The sequence below is a fragment of the Panulirus ornatus genome, chromosome 53 (genome assembly GCF_036320965.1).
Source record: "Panulirus ornatus isolate Po-2019 chromosome 53, ASM3632096v1, whole genome shotgun sequence".
Taxonomy (NCBI): domain Eukaryota; kingdom Metazoa; phylum Arthropoda; class Malacostraca; order Decapoda; family Palinuridae; genus Panulirus; species Panulirus ornatus.
The window spans coordinates 2,688,752-2,710,898 of NC_092276.1; the positions used below are offsets into that span (position 1 = coordinate 2,688,752).

At 47.5% G+C, this 22,147-nt stretch overlaps 1 protein-coding gene across 2 annotated transcripts in view; it reads right to left on the minus strand.

Moving 5' to 3' along the window:
* The window catches only part of LOC139765172 (uncharacterized), a 166,016-nt gene that overhangs the window by 40,629 nt on the left and 103,240 nt on the right, over positions 1–22,147 (minus strand). The window lies entirely within an intron of this gene.

Consider the following 22,147-nt stretch of genomic DNA (forward strand, 5'->3'; position numbering starts at 1 on the left):
TAACCCGTCATATCATACCACTACACCACACACACACACACACACACATTCCCCTGACACCTGCCTCTCCTGTACCACTAACTGACCACCTCACACATGCCCACAAGGACCCGCCACCTCACACATGCCCTTCACTCTCCCACACTGTGCGTCATCCTACCACATATTCCTACCCTCTTACCCCAAGCTCCCTAACACACACTCGTCTTACCTCACCCTCCAATAAAACCAACAACCATAACATACTCGCAAGGGCAAAACTATTTCCATATACCAACCCACCCACCCAGGCAAGCAGAGCCTTGCCTCCCAGCTACAAAGTCGACCTCCAGTTACCTCAAAATCCTCCAATGGGTGTCATTTTTCAGCACAGGAATGGGGGACTGTTCCATATATTTTCACCTCGGTCTGTGTACCAGGGGAAGAGTAAACTGATCTGGTATGAAATATAATCATGCCTGACACAGTTCTGTATGTGGGTTAAGGCTGTACAAAGGAAGGGATGAAACTGTGGGGATGGAGCAATTGTGCTAATAATAATAATAATAATAATAATAATAATAATAATAATAATAATAACAATAATAAAATATCAATAATAATAATAATAATAATAATAATAATAAAAATAATATTAATAAAAACATAATAATAATTATTATTACTAATATTATTATTATCATTATCATCAAATAATAACAAGCAACACTTTCCTCGGTTCTTTTCTAAGTAGCCGACACGCTAATAATGGCTGTCTTGGAGGAAACGTTAAGATAACAGGCCGGAGTGGAGAACAAAAAATGCAAGAAGTATATGAGCTCTTGAGATGACTGTGGACACCCGACCCTTAAAGGAGGAAATGTTGTACGAAGAGAGAAGGACACAAAGACGGAAGAGTATTCCAAAGGCTTGACAGACTCGGGAAAGGCGTTGTAACATTTAATCCTCGTGTGCTGGTCCCCAGGCAAAAAGATATGGGAAGCAGCGGCCACACCTGTGATGCGTACCCATGCCTGAAGGACTGGAACAAATGCAGATAGCTCGCTAGAGGAGAGCGAAAGGGATGCAATATCGCGGTGGACGGGAGTGATTGGTTGAAGAGAGGTGAGAGCAAGAGGAGTTGATAACGAGAAACGCACTTGATTCAAATCTGGCTAAAAGAGAGAGGTGGAAGAACCCCCACCCTATAGATTCAAGGAGTATACGAGCTAGGATGAGCTCGATACCATTGGGGCACCGCACTGTAACTAAGGGAAGAGGGATCCCCGATTGCAGGAAGTGAAGGCGGGAAGACGGTGCACCAGCTTCTTTTCCCCACTGCCGGATGACGTCCAGGTGATGTTTGGAGAGACTCCGGAGGAAGTGTGTTGAGCGCCTCTCGATTGTTGGTGTAAGAGGGAGAAACGAGGGGAAGTGTATATTGGGGGTAAGAGAGTGTGTGTGTGTGTGTGTGTGTGTGTGTGTGTGTGTGTGTGTGTGTGTGTGTGTGTGTGTGGTGGAGGGGGCCGGGCCAGGCCTGCACCTGTGACAGAGTGCGTGGCCACAAACTCTACCTGGCAACCGTCGGGAGCCGCTTCGCCCCGACAGTTCACTGCTCTTACTGCCTCCTCACAACTCCTGCACCTCACCCTGGCTTCCCCTTCCCCTACAACTCGCCAGAGGGGTAACGGACGAGGCCTCCTTCCTACTCCACTTGTTTCATAATTTCAGAGCCTATCGCTACGTGTATATTTTCAATGGTGTTACCCTGCCGAACATGAAGGTCTAATCCCTGAGCACGATGATACGATCCTCGGGTATGATGATCCAGTCTCCGACCTCAGGTGTCTGCAACATAGGTCAGAATCGACGCAAGTTTCCCCACAACACCAATGACTTTGCCACAAGCCTCGCGTTTCAAGTCGGGAGGTACTCCACCTTATACGTCTATGAACGCCTGTGGAGTGTGGTGTTGGTGGGGAAGAGAGAAAGAGTTGGTCCTCTCGATCCCAGCCGTTAATTGGTATGGAAACACATTCCGTATCTTGCGATCGTGGCGCCACAACCATAGCTGGTGATGGTAGCCCACATCCCAACATGCCGGAGCCACAGGCTAGATGGTTGGGCGGCTGGCGCTCTAATCAGAAGGAACCTTAAAAGACTCTTTTCAAAAAGGTATGAAAGGCATGGCCAATGATTCACCAACTCTGTTCGGGGAACATGCTGGAAAAATTTGGAATCCCATGAATGGGAGTATATGGAAAAGGACAGATAACAGAAGACCTGATGGTTCTGACGAGGTTATATCTGCTGGAGGAAAAAGAAATAGTCTCGTACGTTCCTAATCCATACAGCAGCAGGATGGTAAAGCACAAGGCTTCCCACATCCAACTTTCAGCCCACTTGTGTGAGCAGGGATCACACCTACCCAGATGTTGCTAATGTCAATATTTCTCACGTTTAAATGCCAGCAAGTTCAGAGATTAAGGTCCTTTAAGTGGTATACTAATATCTGAAAGAACCACCGCACACAAGAAATATTCCGAGTCTTCCAATGTGGTAACTGGGCCGACCTTGGAGGTTGATGTTAATACGCAAGTCTTTATTATGTAAAGAACGGATCTTCATAAGCCTCCTATCACTGGGGCAGAGGCGGCGACAGAAGCAGTTGTCGTGTGATCCTTCTTTAGGTATGAAGAGATTAGACTTAAATGTATATGACCTGGTGACGCAAGTTCCGCTAGGTCCCTTCCTCGACCGCGCAAACACTGACCCCGAATGTCACATAACCAATCTGTAACATATTCAGCTGTTCAGCAACCGTCTCTGATGAACCTGATTTATCGAGGTGAGCTATTAAGATTTCAAAGAGTCTCCGACGCATGAGTTTTCCAACACGGACTTTTGTGTCGCGTCATACAAACGTTCGAAACAGCCAAGGAGCAAGTGCAGCCCCCTCGGTACGCCGAGCTTCTGACATCGAGCCCTGTACCTCATCCTAGCGGGGCGGACCCTCTGGGAGTGACTGGTCAACCTCAAATATCCAGTGACCCAATTCACCCAAAGTTACAATCAGAAATTTCATCATGTTTCATTATGATGGATCTGTGTTACTTCGGTTGCGGTGGGTCGTCTCTACTGCCACAGCCCCGTTAAGAGACGAAAACCGCCCTCTCGCACCTGTCATCAAATGTGGCTGTTGGTGACCATGGGTAAGTAGGTCTACGTGACCTCCACAATCTCGATGATCACGCAAGTTTTCAAGATATTTTCAGTTTCTTCTCTTCTCGCGGTGAAGCATCTCCCAAGTCATTCATTTCTTCTGGAAGTGTTTCCGGTTCTAAGACCTTGAAATGCTTTTACACTAGAACAGTAGGTGTGAGAAGTCCGTCCGCTGACCCAGCCATTAGTACGTCACGCACGGCTGACAATCTCATGTGGCCTGATATACTCAGTCACCTCTTCTCTCGCTGCCAAGTCCATGATAATCTGGCGGTAATATCCAAGTGTCATGAGGAATGATTTCTTCCCATTTGTCGTGAGGTTGAGGCAGTGTCAAGAGGTCCCCATCCTCAACAAGGAAGCTCTTCCTTTCACGATAAGGCAAAACAAAACTCCATGAATTTCAGAAAAAAAGAAGATCTAATTCTAAGGGATAGAGGAAGGAAAACGTAAGGACATAATGCTTCTGTCGGTGCTCTGTGGGAGTATCGGATGATGTTGAGGTCTGGGGCACGAGCCCTTTAGGATATAAAGGAGAACTGGTTTGAGTGGAATTGTGAGTGGACTTTAGTTTGCTCCTACGAAACACAGGAGGAGGTATTCTGTTACCCTGGGCGTCCAGCTTTGTGTCTTGTGTATGCTTGCGCGTCCGCATCTTGACTACGTTTTAACTTTCGAATTCTGTCACTAAATGATATCCGGTCGTGTAACTCCATATAACCCCAAGCGTACCGATGAGCGCTTCAGCATCCCACCAAAAATCATAGGTCGCCTTACACTTCACACCTCAGAGATGAAGATCGTCAACAAGCAATTACCTATTTCCTTTACCTGGGAAGTCTGCCAAATGCGCCACCATACCTGTGGTCTCTCCGTGCCGGTCTAACCTGATACATTAAGTTAACAGTTACCTGAAGGAGAGGTCGTCTGACTGGTTCTGCACTACGTTCAGCACGCTTCCACCCGTGCGCAGAGCTCTACTTGTGTCCTGCTTTTGTGGTTCAGGTTATCGCCGCGAATGTGGACCTGTACCGCGTTCATACACACATCGGTTATGACAAGAGAAAAACCTGGGTCCCGTGTAGCTTTTCATGAGGTCATGAGTTTGCATGAGCGGAATTTGACCTTACTTTTACGCATTTCCACTCACGTCGACAGTACAAGTTCATTGTAGATTAATGAATTTATCTAAGAAACAAGTACACTTCTGAATATGCTGAACACACGAGCAACTCTTATTTAATAGTGTATCGTGAGTCCTACACTCACTAATATAGAGAGAGGACGGCTTTCATAGTACAACCGTACTGATAACATCGTATACAAATACAACACTAAGTCATTAGGCAAATATGAACACTAAACCAAATTATAACCACTCTTAACTATATCATCCATGCATGCTCTAAACAAACTGGGAACTCCCATGACCAGTTCATAATAACCATGTCATAATCGCCCGTGACGCTACAGTACAAACATTCGACACGAGGAACAATAAGGAAAAAATTAATCTTCCAGTATCATTTGACACAATACGGCGGTAGACTATACACCAGGAGGCACATGACACAAGCAACCTCATCTTACCTACATAGTCTCTCGGGTTCTGAGGGCGTCTCGACCCCCTCAAAGGTCAGTCTTGAACCAAGATGCGGTACCTTGCTTCTCTCTTCGGTCTTGATTGTCCAAGGCAGCATGGGACTGTACAGGCCTACCTTCCCTCCCTCTACAACCTTAACTAGTATGGTAAATGGGGTGAATAGCTTCAAGGCTGCGTATTACCCCACTGTACTGTAGCGTCTAACTGGGACACCGTGGAAGCACAACACAGGCGCCAGCAAGACGCTAGCCCATGCATCAATTTAGGAGCACCGGGAGGGAACCACCCAGACTCCTACATGGCATCACGAAAAGGCATCAGCTGGGAACTCGCACAGTACAAGCCGTGAAGTAACAGTGCACCATCAGCCAGGAACTAACAGAGCACCATCAGCCAGGAACTAACAGAGCATCACCCAGGAACTAACAGAGCATCACCCAGGAACTAACAGCATCAGCCAGGAATGAACAAAGCATCACCCAGGAACTAAAAGAGCATCAGCCAGGAACTAGCAGAGCATCACCCAGGAACTAACAGAGCATCATCAGCCAGGAACTAACAAGACATCAACGCAGGAACTAGCAGAGCATCACCCAGGAACTAGCAGAGCATCACCCAGGAACTAACAGAGCATCATCAGCCAGGAACTAACAAGACATCAACGCAGGAACTAGCAGAGCATCACCCAGGAACTAGCAGAGCATCACCCAGGAACTAGCAGAGCATCACCCAGGAACTAACAGAGCATCATCAGCCAGGAACTAACAGGACATCAAGCCGGGAACTAACAGAGCATCAAGCCGGGAACTTGAAAGAACAGACAGTGACTCAGCGGTCAAACATTACAGGTCAGCAGGGGTCAGACGGTCTGGCCCGCCATCTACAGACCGGTTTAGAGAGCCAGGGAGATAATTATTATGCATGTTGTTGCCTATTTATACAGGCGCGACTCGTGTGCCTGACTGTGAAGAGTACGTTCATGTGGGAATGTATGGATGTACGCTTAAATGGAAACCTTACCATTTGAACATATTCTTACGTTGGTAGTCTTGTGTAATGGTTATAGTATGTACGTCTATTTATCTATCTATCTATTAATAAATACTACTCATGTATCACCATGTCGAAGAAGGCGACTGCATAACTCTTCTATATCCACGTACGTATCATACAAGTTTACACCTACGATAGGATTACACAGTTTTCCTCTATATGTATTATACACATTTCTCTGTATATCTGTACACATGTGCTATACAGTGTTTGTATAGCCCAAAGGACAGGAGGCAGCACCATGGCCTCAAGTGTCCTCACAGCTGTGTAGTGTCATACGCCATACAAGGACGGTCCATAAATTATTTATTCATACCGTATATACAAAATGGCTCTGACCAGTTACCAATGATCTGTTTTAACTGGGTTGGTGCGGAACCTTGTTCACAACTTGGTATCGAGAGAGAAGTAATCACAGAATTAGATCCAATTAAGAATAAACTAAATTACAGGATTAATTAACAATTAATCAAACCTCGTGTGATGATTGGGGAGAAAAAAATCGGGAGCCTGAAAGGTTTGGAACTATAGGTTAGCATGAGTCAGTATCGTTCACTCAGCTTTAATTTTGTATTCCAATATTCACCAGTCTATACAATCGTGAAATTATTCAGAATTATGTAGAGATATATTATCAAAAAAACTCTAATTTATGACGGACAACTTATATTCCTGAAGCATCAACTGATGAATCTTCTCAAGAAAAACTAAGAAGTTATGATCATTTGAAGAAATTATCATTATTGGCAATGGCAGCCATTTTGGACGATGGTGGGTTTCGCCAAACACAGCAGTGAATAGTGACCAATCGTGGAACATCCCTGCCAAGTTTCTTACAGACTGGTCCAGCACTTTCGGAAATGTGAGGAATTTTCGATAAATGTTAAAAGAATTTTTAATAACATAGGCCTTAACTACAAAAATCAGAATAAAAATATGAGGACAAACCTACAATAAACCTTAAACGACTCATAATTCTTAAGCTGCAGTTGAAATCTGAACTAATTCTGCCCCCCCAAAATGCGAAGGTAATGGCTATGTGAAGTTTTTCATTTCTTGTGAGCGGCCATCGTGGACCGTGGTCGCTGGACGCGATTTTGAAGATGGGCCGCACAATGATTTATCTCCGACAGATCTGGTACAAACTGGCCCCCATATATATATATATAGACATGGATCTTCCTAACAATGTCTACGTCATCCACAACCCTCTTTTGTTTCCCCATGAGATACGGTTCGTTCCGGGAAATCAGCGGTGCATTGAGCGTAACGAAGTGAGGGCGTGTGGCAAGAGCTCGCCCCCACCCCCGAGCAACTGTGGCAGCGGAGGTTGTTTGTTGCTAAACTGTTTTGCACGCGGTGTGTGTGTGTGTGTATCGTTGCGCGGTGTTGATGTCCTGTGGGGGGTGTCGAGTGCCGAGTCTACAAATAATTGTACATCTTCCCGCGAATTGATTTGAATATCAATGTGATTAAGTGAGTGGTGCGAACCTTACTGATTGACTGCACCTGGATTTATCCGTCAGACTGGCGCGTGAAATATGTGTATGACGGAACTATATCACTGCTGTATGTATCTAGGTTAGTTCCAGGGCCGGGTACGTAGCACCCATGTGTTTCCGGCATCCGTCAACACACTTTGCTGGGTGACGAAATCCTCACTCAATTTCGAACGATGTGGAACTTCACCTACATCACTTATCATTTCGGTGTCTGCCGTCTCCTTTTACATGTTTACTTCACGCAATTAGGTTCAATAACTGGTGAGAGGCTGCCCTGCGGTCTGCGTTGCAAGACGCGAGAGAGAGAGAGAGAGAGAGAGAGAGAGAGAGAGAGAGAGAGAGAGAGAGAGAGAGAGAGAGAGAGAGAGAGAGAGAGAGAGAGAGAGAGGTGCAGTTGACGCAAACACAGGTCCCACCGGAGATGATCATTCTGGATGATTATGATGAGCTGAACCAACTCTCTCTCTCTCTCTCTCTCTCTCTCTCTCTCTCTCTCTCTCTCTCTCTCTCTCTCTCTCTCCCTCCCTCTTTCTACTGCGATGGGAAATTGTACGTAGCCGCCAGAGGGGTTCGCTTCTGGCCCAGTTGTAAGACATCTACGACCAAGGGATCTGTAAACTTCTTTCACAGGTATACCTCTACGTTAAGTCTGAGGGTTAATTCAGATAATCAAGGGCAATATCAATAATATTTTGTTTTAATTGATATATAAATGGTTGCGTGTTATTTGTATTTTACGTCAATATTTTGTTTTTTGACATTATTTCAAGATAGTGTACCGTGTCTACTTGGCGTGATGGTGACCATCGCGTACACTATACAAACAACTATACCTTTTGACAGTCCCTCAGAGGTGTTTCTCCTCCAACACAGTCTGGTATACTTCGAGCGAGAACACCTCCGGTGCTGGGGAGTGATAAGCCACCTCCACGAGCTGTGTGTGAGCCACCTGACAGCGTTTAGATTTAGCGCCGAAACCTATTAATACAGGTGTGTGGCGCTGGCTTTGACTTCGCCACCTCCACCAGCCCCATCATTGTCCACCATGACATGGCTCCTGTCGCGTTGACAGAGGTCGTATGATTGTCGCCACCACAATGGCAACGCCGACTGACGAGTCATTCCCACAAGTTCCTGTTGGCTCGGCCGCACCTCGACTGATCTAGTGAGTACCTCATCTTCCAACTCGCCCGTTGGCTCGGCCGCACCTCGACTGATCTAGTGAGTACCTCACCTTCCAACTCGCCTGCTGGCTCGGTCGCACCTCGACTGATCTAGTGAGTACCTCACCTTCCAACTCGCCTGCTGGCTCGGCCGAACCTCGACTGATCTAGTGAGTACCTCACCTTCCAACTCGCCAGCGACAATCTTCCGAAAAAAAAAAGTGGCAAGATGAATCTATAGAGGATTTCATCCTATATCCGCTTCTCTTAGGATCGTCCAACACTTTACGGCCCTGAGCGAATCACAACTGCTAGAGTACGACCAAGAGGAAGTATTAAAGGGACACCCTATGATGACCCGTGTGGAGCGCTGGGTTTATCACTCGTCATCCGACCTCATCTTCCGCATATAACTTCCTGGCCACCGCCAACGATGGATGCGAAAGTGTGTGTGTGTGTGTGTGTAATCAACAATTTGTACAGTAAGGTAAAGGATATTTTCACTTGTGGGGGGTCCCATCTCTTGATAATTACCGTACAGCTTTTTAAACGTGACTGCTGTCCGCAGTTTACTATATATACTCATTTGAGTTTATTCCCTTCATTTACGAACCATGGTATTAGATAAGTACTTCTCTACATCATTTTTAACAAGTATCTTCCTCAATATCATGTTCTCGTCTCGGGTTGTTCCATAAACCACTCCATCATCCAAAGACCCGTTCATATATACGCAGTTCACCAGGTTTAAAAACTTCAAGGCTGTGGCCAGGTCACCCGTCACACTTCTCTACCCTAAGATGGGAAAATTTAAGTCTTCTAAACTTTCAGTTTATCTCACTTCTCATATTACCAGCACCATCTTTGTTGTCTTCCTCTAGCCAAACCTTTATTAGTTCTTTGCGCTTTTCGAGCCATCTTCTCCGCCCCCCCAAACCACCACCATCCCGAGCTTGGAGACAGTTCCACCTCCACCAGGCCAGCCACACTAGCTATCGACACCACACACGTCCCTCCCTCCCTCTTGTTGCAGTTCGTCCTCCTCAAGACAGAGGTCAATTAGAGAACAATAGTCGGGCATCACGCTCAATAGACCAGGCCAGCACTACCATGGCAAGGTGTATAGTTGCACTACTCTCCCTAAACACGATTATATATATATATCAGTTGATTTGATGTCCTGTGTTATGATAATGGTCCGCGCTGCACACTTGGGAGACATGAGTCACTCTCGCTACACTGCACGTAACGCTAGGGATTAAGCTCAACCTGATACACCAGCAACCTTATACTTGATGAGCACAGTACACATCTGCAGGGGGGGGGGGGGGGGTGTCGTTGTCCCTCCTCTCTTGACGCGTTCATCGTCAGCTTCCTCATGTCTGTTGCCGGGCAACCACAGAGGCATATGGACGAAGGTTCCAGCGGTCTTGTCTATACATCTCACTCAACTCTCTCACTGCTGTTTACTGAAGGGAGGGAGAGTCTTACACTCGTACCGCCTCGTCTTTCATATGTATACCATGTTTGGCCATGTGTATATGTGCGTACCCTTGTCCCGATGAGAGAGCCAGTCAGTTCCTGGAGGGTCACCTTTCCAATCACTCCATGACATTCACCTTCCCAGAGGCTCCAGTCCTAACCATCACGGCCGATCTACCCCTTCATCGCTGCCGAGACCTCCTTCCTCCCTCACCGCAGGCGTGCCGGCCGTCCATCAGCGCGGGCGTGGCTGCGGACGTGCACACCTTCACCATCATCCTTTCCCCACCACCACCACCACCACCACAAAAGACACGGTTCTCGTCTTCTTCACCATCACCGCTCTGTTTCATACTAACCATCTTCTAAACATCACCACCATCATCTCTCTCTATATGGTTTCTACTATTAAGATCATCACTATCAAACTCGACAACCTATCAAAATTACCTTCAGCGTTACTTCCAAGGTTATAACAATCCACTTTCTTGTGTGTGTGTGTGTGTGTGTGTGTGTGTGTGTGTGTGTGTGTGTGTGTGTGTGTGTGTGTGTGTGTGTGTGTGTAGTCCAGAAGCCTTGCATGCTGTGAGCGTCCGACCGGGGATGTCTCGTCTCGGTGGTCCGTTTGGAGTGAACTTGAATCTTGTCATAATGTATCGACTGTTGGTTACGTGGCCACCCGCGGCCTTAATCTGGTTGGTTTGTTATAATTAGGCTTGAGGCCTGTTAAACTGCCAGGGGTCGTTAAAGCCGTCAGCATCGCCCTCTATAAAACAACCGGTGGAGAGATCTTGAACACCTGTTTCAGGCGTGTTCAACGTAAGATTACACACACACACACACACACACACACACTTCACAAATTGCCCTTGTCTTCGGCTTGTACCTGGGAGATCGGTAATATATTCATATGCACACACACACACACCTGCTTCACGTGCGCTTGACACACCACACACACACACACACACACCTCGTTGATTACCACACCACCAACGCACCACTTCAGAAGCTAAACCAAACAGGAGTTCAGAAGGAACCTAAACCTTTTTTAAACTCTATGGCCATCTTCTATATAAGCTGCGATATAACAGAGTATGGGTCAAGGGCAAACGTGTTAGTATACCTTAGTATATCTAAGATATACTGATTAGGTTTAGTACAGCAAACGTGTTAGTATACTTTAGTATATCTAAGATAGATATACTAATTAGGTTTAGTACGGCAAACGTGTTAGTATACCTTAGTATATCTAAGATATACTAATTAGGTTTGGTACATCTTGGTGAACGATGCCCTTCCATCAGTTACTATGTGACAATCGGGAGACCTCCAGAATTAAGCTTACCTCCCGAACGTTACAATAAACCTCTTTTCCCGCCGACTGTCTCCCCGCTCTTAGTGTGCCCTAAGTATACCCTTGCATAAAGCTCCCGAGAACCCGTTACTTCCCTGGTTATTCGTTCAGTTTACAACTGGCGTTCGATAAACTGGAATGGACAGTTATGATGTATCTAACCTCACGGGTTATACACGGTAAGGGTTCACAAGCTGCATATTCGTACTGTATCTAACCCGGCTGCGCGGTCGGTCGGGGACCGAGCCGTGTTCTCTGGGTTAAGTATATTTGCAGCTGATGCGCCTACGTCGGTCAGGCGAGCCAGGCCGACCACGAGAACTAGATCGAACAAGATCATTCTGGAACACAAGTGTGGGTCAGTAGTCACTTTTACGTCATTTGAAGGTGGGGAGGCTACAACATTTCCTCTACAGGAAATTATAATGTATTTACTTGCAATGACTCATTTTTTTTTTGTACGAGTTCCTTGAGTTATTTTACATAAATTGTCATTTTTTATTCATATTTTGACAATCATAACTCTGGATTTCGGTCGGGAATGATTAAACTCTGTTTAAAGATAAAAAAGAGAAAATATGCATGCAAGCAAATGTTTTCGTTTCGCACGAGTTGTGTTTGAGGTGACCAGGGCGCGGGTTGGTGGTGTCCGCGGCCTCCAATAGCTTGCGTGAGCGCGGGATGGTCGCGACATTTTGGTCGGAGGAGACACAGACCCAGGGCGTTGGAGTACGTAGACCTCTGAAACCATCGCACGGTGTACACACACATGAGGTCCTTCTAAACGTACGTTGCTCCTACTCAAGCTGTTGGGATGGACGACCTCCAAAGCCATGGTTACGGTACACGTAAGGATAAGCACAAGGGAGTCCTTTTCCGAACTTTAAACATGGCTACTTGAAAGAACTAAAGGATCAATACCAAGTTTACACACACATATATATATATATATATATATATATATATATATATATATATATATATACTACACATGACCAGGAAGTGCCTTTACGACACATGGATTTAAAACGTCCTAAACACGTCTCCAAATTAGCGTCGTGTGGTGAATTAAGTGGCAGGAGGCACACTGGTGGTGGCGGGAGTGATTCACTCAACCTACCCCTGGCACAGCTGTGGGTGGATGCTGACCTCGACCTGACCCGACTCATGGTCACATTTTATGACCCCATTAACCCGCTGTGTCACTCCTACTGACTCAACGCATCTCATGGGCAGCTTTCTGATCCGGGCATGAAGCTAACGGTCACAGCTCATTAAACGAAAAATCAAAAAGTTTTCGAGATATTCAGACGAGGCGATTTTATGTATTTCATGTATAGAATTATTTCATGAACCAAAATGTAAATTATCTATTTATCTATCCATTAAGTATACATAGGGGGTAAGTATATACACAGGGAAACGGAAAATACGAAGAATCAAGCGCTTTCGTACAATTCCTCATAGTTTTACCTACTAATATATATATATTATCCCTGGGGATAGGGGATTAAGAATACTTCCCACGTATTCCCTGCGTGTCGTAGAAGGCGACTAAAAGGGGAGGGAGCGGGGGGCTGGAAATCCTCCCCTCTCGTTTTTTTTTTTTTTTTCTCCAAAAGAAGGAACAGAGGAGGCCAGGTGAGGATATTCCAAAAAAGGCCCAGTCCTCTGTTCTTAACGCTACCTCGCTAACGCGGGAAATGGCGAATAGTTTAAAAGAAAGAAATATATATATATATATATATATATATATATATATATATATATATATATATATATATATATATATATATATATATATATATGTGTGTGTGTGTGTGTGTGTGTGTGTGTGTGTGTGTGTGAATCTTCACCATAAACAACTGTGGGAATTTATACATGGTAAACAGAATCGTCAGTCTGGTTGGTAATATACCGGTGAAAGTGATTACGCCAAAACAACAACGCGACGCAAAACCTAATTTTTAGGTCTTAATGGCGAAACCAACACCATAAAAGACGGCCGCCTTGCGCAATAAACCGGTTGCCGGACCGGTTGAGCGACAAGGCCCTGCACCATGACCGCCTCCAACATTTAATATAAGCTTAACCGGTTTACCAACAAAGAAAGAATTATGCTCTGTCTTGAGACAGTGTCTCTTGCTGTTTGTCCCCTGTGCCCCACGACACCCCACACCATATCATCTGGCTCATGACACCCAATACACACCACCTGGCTCATGGCACCTACCATACACCAACTGGTCCATGAATTCAGGGCCTATCCTCGAAGCAAAACCCCGAGGTTAAGGTGATTCAGCACGAGCAAGAAGAGGTGTTTGAGCAACGCGTCTCGGTAAGGAACGAAGGCAATGGAACTCAATCATGAGTCCCTGAGAAGCTGTTTGAGTTAGGGGAAGTTTAATGAGGAAATTTAGGCATGAGGAGAAAATTCATGAGACGGGGAACGAAGAACCTAGAGAGAAAGAGATGATTTCCCTGGGAAGATGCCATGCTGTGGGTACACAACGGGACAAGGAACACTGGGTATGGGGGACCTAACGCAAGAAACCCACGTCAAGGCATAAAAGGACAAAGGAACCGAGAGAGGAGTCTGGGTAGGGTACGTGTGCACAGAACCCGGGCTATAGGACGTGGACAAGGCGTCTGGGTACACCAGCCAGACGAGGAGGAAGCGGGCTGCGGCCCCGTCCAGGAACCACGGCTCCTCCCGAGGCCACCCGACGACACCACCACCACCAGCCATCGTTTAACAGCCAAACCAAAGATACGAGAGTGACAAACTGCACGGGCGCGCTCTGCCACCTCTCACACAGGTCGGGTACGATTCGTAGCGTGTGTGGTCCCTGGACCCACACTGGTCCCAGGACCACCAGCGGAGGCGGCAGGACACCCCCACCGCCCGCTACTCTCTACATCGCCGTTGCTGCCCCACCAGCGCTCGCCTGGCACCTACGCTAACGCATGCAAGTCAAGACAACATGGAACGTGTCGAGTCTTCAGCCGTGTGAGGTAGCATTCGAAAATGGGTTCATGTGTATGTGCATGGCATACTCTGAAGTGCTTTGCAACCTCCCTTCCTCTGCATACCATCACACACACGATGGGGGACTTAGGAGAGTAGAACTCTCTCCCCGGACAGTGCAAATAGGTGGATACATACGCAAGATAGGGCCCTAAGATCGTAGAACTCCCTCGTCATAACCAAGAGGAACTTACAAGCACAAGGGAGCGTTAAAGCGAAGTAACGCGCTGCCAAAAAGGGCACAGATGACGTCCAGGGACAAAATCTCGATCCTAAATACTGCATGACAGTACCTCCACCAACAGCAGCAGAGAGACCTAAGCTCAGAAGGGCCCGGTGTTACCCTTCGGGCGGCACGTGGTGAAACTTGCGCCGCTGCCCCACGCATTCATCTCTTGTGCCACACACGGCAACCCACTCTTGTAAGGTACAGCATAACAAACACAAGACACACAACCGGCCGGCGCCCCCTTCCCATACCTCGAGAAACAAGACTGACCGTCGACAGCTTTGGATGCTGGCCTGAAGTGGTCGGATCGTGGTAGTTAGTAGACACAAGAACGCCAAAAATTTAGCGGCTATGAAAAAAAAAACCCAGATATCGCATCGGTCCTGAATGAACAACAACTACACACTAATCACGTGATGCTGTGGCTGGACGAGTGGTACGTGGGCTGGCCGATGGCGGAGGCACACACGCAGCCAGTTCTCAGGCACAGAATCCGAAGGAATACCAACCGAAGAGGGAGAGATTACGAACAGTGAGACGCTGGGCAAGGGTTTCGAAGTCAGACTGAGAGTGGCGATAAGTCGGTCTGTCTGTTTAGGGCCAAGCAGTGGCCAGTAAGAATGTGGAGTTAAGAATCTCCCCGGACAAGAGAGGAGGAGTATTCCATACCAGGAAGATACGTTCCCCCTATACCACCGCATCTCGACTACTGAGAGCCGATGAATTTTTCGGCATCTGTAAAGGACTTAACGTTCCTTAGCGGCAGACTTTGCCATTTCTGTAATGTGAGGTTTCAAGGGTATAGATTTAGGCGTCATGATGATTGTGGTGGTATTACGAAACTTTCAAAGGGGACGAGGAAGTCGTGAAGTATCTAGAGAGAAAAATGAGGAGGAATCAGGTTTTATTGGCGCTACATTTAGCCAGGTTGTCCGCTGGACTGCAACTTAAGCGAGATAAAACCTGATAGATAAAAACACTAGCGCGTGCCATAAGCCCTGGTTGGTGCACGTCCGACACCATTTCGCGTCCAGCACAAGAACCCTTCTAATACCTAGGTACACACACACACACACACACACACACACACACACACACACACACACACACACACACACACACATCCCCTTTAAAAAATTCAAATTCTAGCTACGTAGGTAATCGTGTGTAATAAAATGACAACCAACCACCATGCAATGGTTCAGGGCCCCGAGCGAGGCAATATGAGGAGCACGGGTCACATGGCCGATAGTCGAGACCTTTAACAGGTGGTGGCGGCTCAGCCAACTCGGTAGGATGGGTTGAATCAGGCTGTGTGTGTGTGTGTGTGTGTGTGTGTGTGTGTGTGTGTGTGTGTGTGACTAAATAAATCCGTGTAACTCACTAAACAAACGACGAACAAACAAGCGTGTAATCACCCATGCAGTAAAGATAATAGGGAGAGAGAGAGAGAGAGAGAGAGAGAGAGAGAGAGAGAGAGAGAGAGAGAGAGAGAGAGAGAGAGAGGAGAGGAGAGGAGAGGAGAGGAGAGGAGAGGAGAGAGAGAGAGAGAGAGAGAGAGACTCTCTGCATGCCAGCGTCTGTAGAGGCAGTTGCAGCTGCAGGTGTCACCAATCACCACACTGGACCCTGCCGTCAGGTGTGTGGAGGACGACCTGTCAATCACCAGACCGGGTACGGAAACGTCTTGTCGTGCTGCTGGAGGCAACAGCATGGGTTATGATATGCCGGCCGGCATCTATGACTTTTAAATGATGCCGTATCTGTTCGCCTCCTTACACGGCCACCCTCACGTACAACCCCCCGAGGCCTGACGACGCACAATAACATGTCCCTTGTTTTCTAAGGTCGCACATAAACCAGGTACCAGAAACAGGTCATCCACTAACTACCGACATCCTTCTTTTAAACCAACATCCACACGTCTTTACCCTCTAGCCCCATCGTCTGTGCCTCTACTCCTCTCTCCATCATCCCCCTTCTTTAGCCCCTCAGCATCACCTCATGAAAGAGGTGGTCTCGCGCCGCCACAGGATATATCAACTGCAGCTGGTAATGCTCCAATGCAAGCGTCTCACCGTGCTCTGGATGGGGTCCCTACCCTTTTCTCACGGGGATAAAACGTTTTGACATCTGAACACCTGAATATCCTTAACATGCTCCACAACACTTATGGGACATAGATTACTATATCCAAGTTATATTATCGCAGTCTCAAGATCCAGGACTGGGAAGGACCTGTCTGGTTCTCTCCTGTCGCTGTGAAGACTTAAAACCTCGAACCGACCGAGGTGGCGCGCCCTACATGTTAACAGATAACATCGACTTCCCTTCGTGCGCCCGTCATTCAGTGTTATATACCATATATATATATATATATATATATATATATATATATATATATATATATATATATATATATATATCCCTTCCATCATCAACGTAGTAACTAGGATCCTGTCTATACCCGCGTCTGAAATGGAACTGTCGCACGTCAGCGATGGTGCAACACTGCTTTGGCCTCACATCACCACCAGAGCTTTCGTGAGAGCTCATAAGAGTTTCTCTAAGTATCATACATAACTAAGTGGTTCCATGAGGCCTGGAGATAGAGAAGCAGGTAGGGGAGAGCTGGCGTGCTTTGTTCCTTAATTTCTTTGCGGGTTTAAACTGTAAAATCCGTCAGTCGCTGACAGTGGCTCTCTCTCTCTCTCTCTCTCTCTCTCTCTCTCTCTCTCTCTCTCTCTCTCTCTCTCTCTTCTCTCTCTCACACACACACACACACACACTAGGATGCCACCCAGTGTTCAACGAGGCGTCAAACTGTTATGCCAGCTATTTAAATCGTAAAGTAGAGGTGGTGGTGGTGACGTAGTGTGTGGTGGCGCAGCAACAGCAGGTTAGGTGTTCGCCCGTCGCTTCCCGCACGTAGCCGGATGTCGCTGGGGGTCAGGCGTGCAGGAGTCACAGGTTGAAAGGTCAGGGTGCCGCAGGGGCTGGAGGTCGTTCCCTTCCCCTTGGGGGTCACAGCGTCTCCTGTCTGTTCCCGTGGCTTCTTGTGATCCTCGCCTCGGTGCATGCGATCATCACCCATGGGTACACAAGACACGTAGCGAGGACCTAACACGTGTGGATCCCGGGCCACAGACAACAGAACGCATGGCAGGACACTGTGGATCAGTGCCGGACACACCGGGAGCATGCTGTTCTCCGGTGTTCAATTTGAAACCCACGGCACATCATGAGCCATGGTGCAACGTCCGCCAGTGAATGAGGACCGTCCAGGGACCCAAATCAGCTGCAGGTGCCACCACTCGCCCTGACACACACACGCGCACACACACACACACACACACACACACACACAGACAACCCACACCACACCTCACCTGTTCTGACGTCATTCGTGGCGTTTTACGATAAGCAGTTACGTTAACCCGGGCCCAGCTCACGTCTGTTTGTTAAATGTTTTATTCCGTGAGTAGTGGCTTATAGTTTCGCTTCTGCGAAGTTAAGAGGAAGAACTGTTCTGTTGCCCTAAAGGTCTACGTCCGTGTCCTTAGGCACGCCCGAGCCTCATTTCTCAAGTCGTTACTTTGATGGATGGTGACAATGTCATCTGCAGATGCATACTGATGAGCGCTTCAGCATCCCACCCCACCGAAAGTAGGTCACCCAGACGTACGCTTCACACACCAGGGGCAAACTTTGACATGGGTGATTATCCATGGTTGAAAGAGACACAGGTTTCTTTACGATGAAGCAGAGCGTTATCAAAACATCGCTGAGAACAATCTGTGACACAGAGGAATAATGAAACATACTCACACAAAGGATAAAACACAAGTTAACGTTAGAATTCTGGCTTGAATCAACATGGATGTCTCTGGGTCAGTTCCGCATGATAGTGGGGGTGGGACATGCTGGAATCGGGTCACCTCATCGTGAGAGACGCTGGCCTCTGACATACACAGTATCGATAACAAGATCCACCAGGAAGCAGGCAGTCTGGGAAGGAATAAGGAAATACTCTCTTCTTCAAACAAGATGACTAAATACACACAACGTGCTCAAATACGACAACACAGAGGCAACATCGGTTTCTAGTAGGACGAGCCTGTCGTTCACATCTCCTCGATAATCTATCATAAGAGGTGACGGAGGAGGAAAATGCTTGTGTTGTTTACAAAGACTTCACGAAGGCCTTGAACCAATGTGACCTTGCACAGATGTAATTCGCACTGAGGGAATGGCAAAGTGAGACGTGTGATCCACGATTGACTAAGAGAAGGCCCCGTAAGACTAACCCTACGATATATTTTTGTTCCCCATTATCAAAAGTTCTTCCCCAAGTATGCTGGCTCCTCTTCTATTAGTCTACGTCATATGTGACTACATCAACACACACTACAGCTACGCCCTATTTTTTTTTTTACCGGCAAATACAAGGAATATCTAGAACTTCTTTAGTAATAAAAGAAAAGAAAATCTTTCCCCCTGATACACCGAGACTAGACAGGATGCAAAAACAAAACAATTAGAGACTTGCATCAACAAACAGCCTGGTGGACCAAACCCACATCCAGAGAGTGAGGTTGAAGACTAAAGTTCCAGTGGTTGAAGTCAACCCCCACGAACCAGCTTGTGGTCCTCTAAGTAATGTTATCTACAATGTTTGAATTTCTTGGCGGGCAGATGATGCACAGGGCCCTGAACAGACCTGGGAATGAGGACGCGGCTGTGAGCCTGCACATACCCAACACCGGACGACAGGTCACAAGGTACTCCCGAAGCACTTGCACCTGACCACTCATCGAGCTCCCTAACCCGTACAGCCAGGGAGGTACACTAGGGGCACCTGGACCTGACCATCCACCGAGATGCCTTACTTCGGCCAGACACACGTGTGGGTAAAGTGCCGGCGCCCCACCTACCCATCTATCCTTACGTCACGCATTTGAGGACCACACCTAACTCCACCACCGTCTGGCCTCTCACCACAAAAGGTTCCTGACGCAGGTGGGACACCTATTTGGATCACCCGAGACCATAACGCATATCCAACAGACTGTCTTCAAGAATATCCTGCTGGCTGGTTCTAATGTTTTCGTTAATCTGCTGCACATAACATGGAGCTGGGTATTGTGCGGCAAGTTCCGTTCGCCAGTCAACTGTAACACCGGATACTGATCGAGAACAACACCTGAAATACACACTTGGTTTTTATTGGGCGTGTGATTACTATTTGCGTGTTACCAGGGGAGACTTTTACACTTGCGTTGCCCCGTTTCTAAATCCTGTAATCAGGTATGGTGTCTCTACTCCTATTCGTATACAAATACGCACACACGGCCCAGACTGAGCTCCAAGGGGAGGATGAAAACCTGGGTTGGTCGTGGGCCGCTTGCTGCGCCCCAGGATTCAGCCATGCTGACTCATGGTTAGTTAAGCGAACTACTATACCACAGAGGCACGCGTCGTCTGCACCTCCGTCAGCCTTTCTCAGACGTGTATAAGTGTCCGTGAAACCTGTTCGTGTCTAGGAGTTTGTGTTTTGCCGAGAGAGAGAGAGAGAGAGAGAGAGAGAGAGAGAGAGAGAGAGAGAGAGAGAGAGAGAGAGAGGTGTAAGAGGAGGGCTAGCCTGAGTCATGGCGTAAGGTCAGCGGCGAGGCACAACCCTTGGAACTGGTCACGAGCTACCCCCACCCACCCACCCCAGACTACCGCCTTTGTTTCATTAATTTATTCTTTGTCTTTCGCTGCACATGTTCATATTCGCCTAACATCAGCACCTTCCCGGTTCGTTAAGTCGCCCATTACTCGTCCCAGAAGTGAAGAGAAACAATAACGTCCCAGGAATTTTCGCGCGGCAGTCCATCCGATGGCAACACATGACAATAATGCCTCGAAAGATACGTTACACCTTACGACGGGCATCGTCGGCAACCTTTCCACCACCACAGGCCCATAATTTCTTTCTTTACACGGACGCTCAAACGGCAGCTTACACCCGGCCACCTATTCATGGAATTATTCACACAATGAGCTCGTTTTAAACGATGAAAGGAGAAGAGGTTCGGTTTTTCCCGCCATTAACTAACTGATGAGTGAGGCCGGCAGGCGGTCTTGGGTGCACTGTTTCGCTCTCAAGGCTACCCCGCCTAACAGCTGCGCAACTCTTTACCTTTTCAATTAGTAATTAATCCTTCTCCGATTAAGAATATACGCATAGAAATATATCGTACTTCCACTGGCCCACTTGGTCGGCCCAATCAGTAGTGCACACACTGCACCAGCGAACGGTGGTGATTCAAACCGGCCGCAGCTTCGCCATGACGCAGCCAGTGTTTGTTTACAGTCCAGCAGATCAGCTGGAGATACTACCCCCAAACATTCCACCTCCCGGGGACCTCCGTAACTTCTCTCCGGCACAACCAACGACCACCATACCTTATTATACCGTCTTAAACATGCCATGTGTATGACGTATACATATTTTCAACGTTTAAATCCTCCTACCTGCTGTTATATCTTTGACTTTCTCGGTCACCTACCCACACACACAAAAAAAACTATAACGCATCTTATATTAAAAAAACAAAGTGTTTTAAATCTCCCCACGGTAACTTGTCTTCAAATCAGCCTGCATAAGTTTATCTGCTGAAGTTCCTGCTGGACACGCATGAATGGCTTTGCCCCTCTCTCTCTACACCACTCAGATCTAGCTAAGATTAAGCATGTATGTGTTAGGCCGCCTGCGCAGCGGACGGCCGTTTAAATCTGAGCTTCTCCCAATCCCTTCCTCCCACTCCCGTCCTCGCCCACTCAACCTGTCTGCCACCGACGTGCGTGCCAGCTCCTCCTCTTTTGACTTCCCGCCATGTTTTGCCCCCCCAATCCTCCTCATCCCCGACTTGTGCATCTGCTGTGGGCGTTGGCCATATCCAGCCGAACTGGCCTCCCTAGACGTCCTGAGGGCACCCACACCTACAACTGCAGCAGTCGCAGCCTCACAACTCACACCCACCCCCCCTGCTTCACTACCTCACTCTTCACTGCTGACCGCCAGCTTCCTCCTCACTCATCGTGTCTACACCGTCACCACCAAGACCTTCCTCTCCTGTGGTGGTGGAAGTGTATCTTCGTTTTCTAGAGCGCGGTGGTCCTTCCTGGGAATTGGGGGGTGGGTCGTGCGGCACGAGTCCCAGTGCTTGTGTTCCCTGACCATGAGTCGACGACACTGGTGCACTCTGCACCTAATGCATCATCACCACCCGTAATATACACACCGAGGTTTTCTCCTTCACTTTCCTCTCAACAATCCTTTCGCTGTTGCTCTTCGTACTTCTCGTCCTCCTCCAACACATGTTTCCCCAAGTCCATACTCTCATACTCTCTCTCTCTCTCTCTCTCTCTCTCTCTCTCTCTCTCTCTCTCTCTCCTCTCTCTCTCACTATTCCCCTTAGAAGCAACTTTCCTGCTGTTCCCAAGTCCCTGTGCTGTTCCTTATGATAGTCGTCAGGAGGATG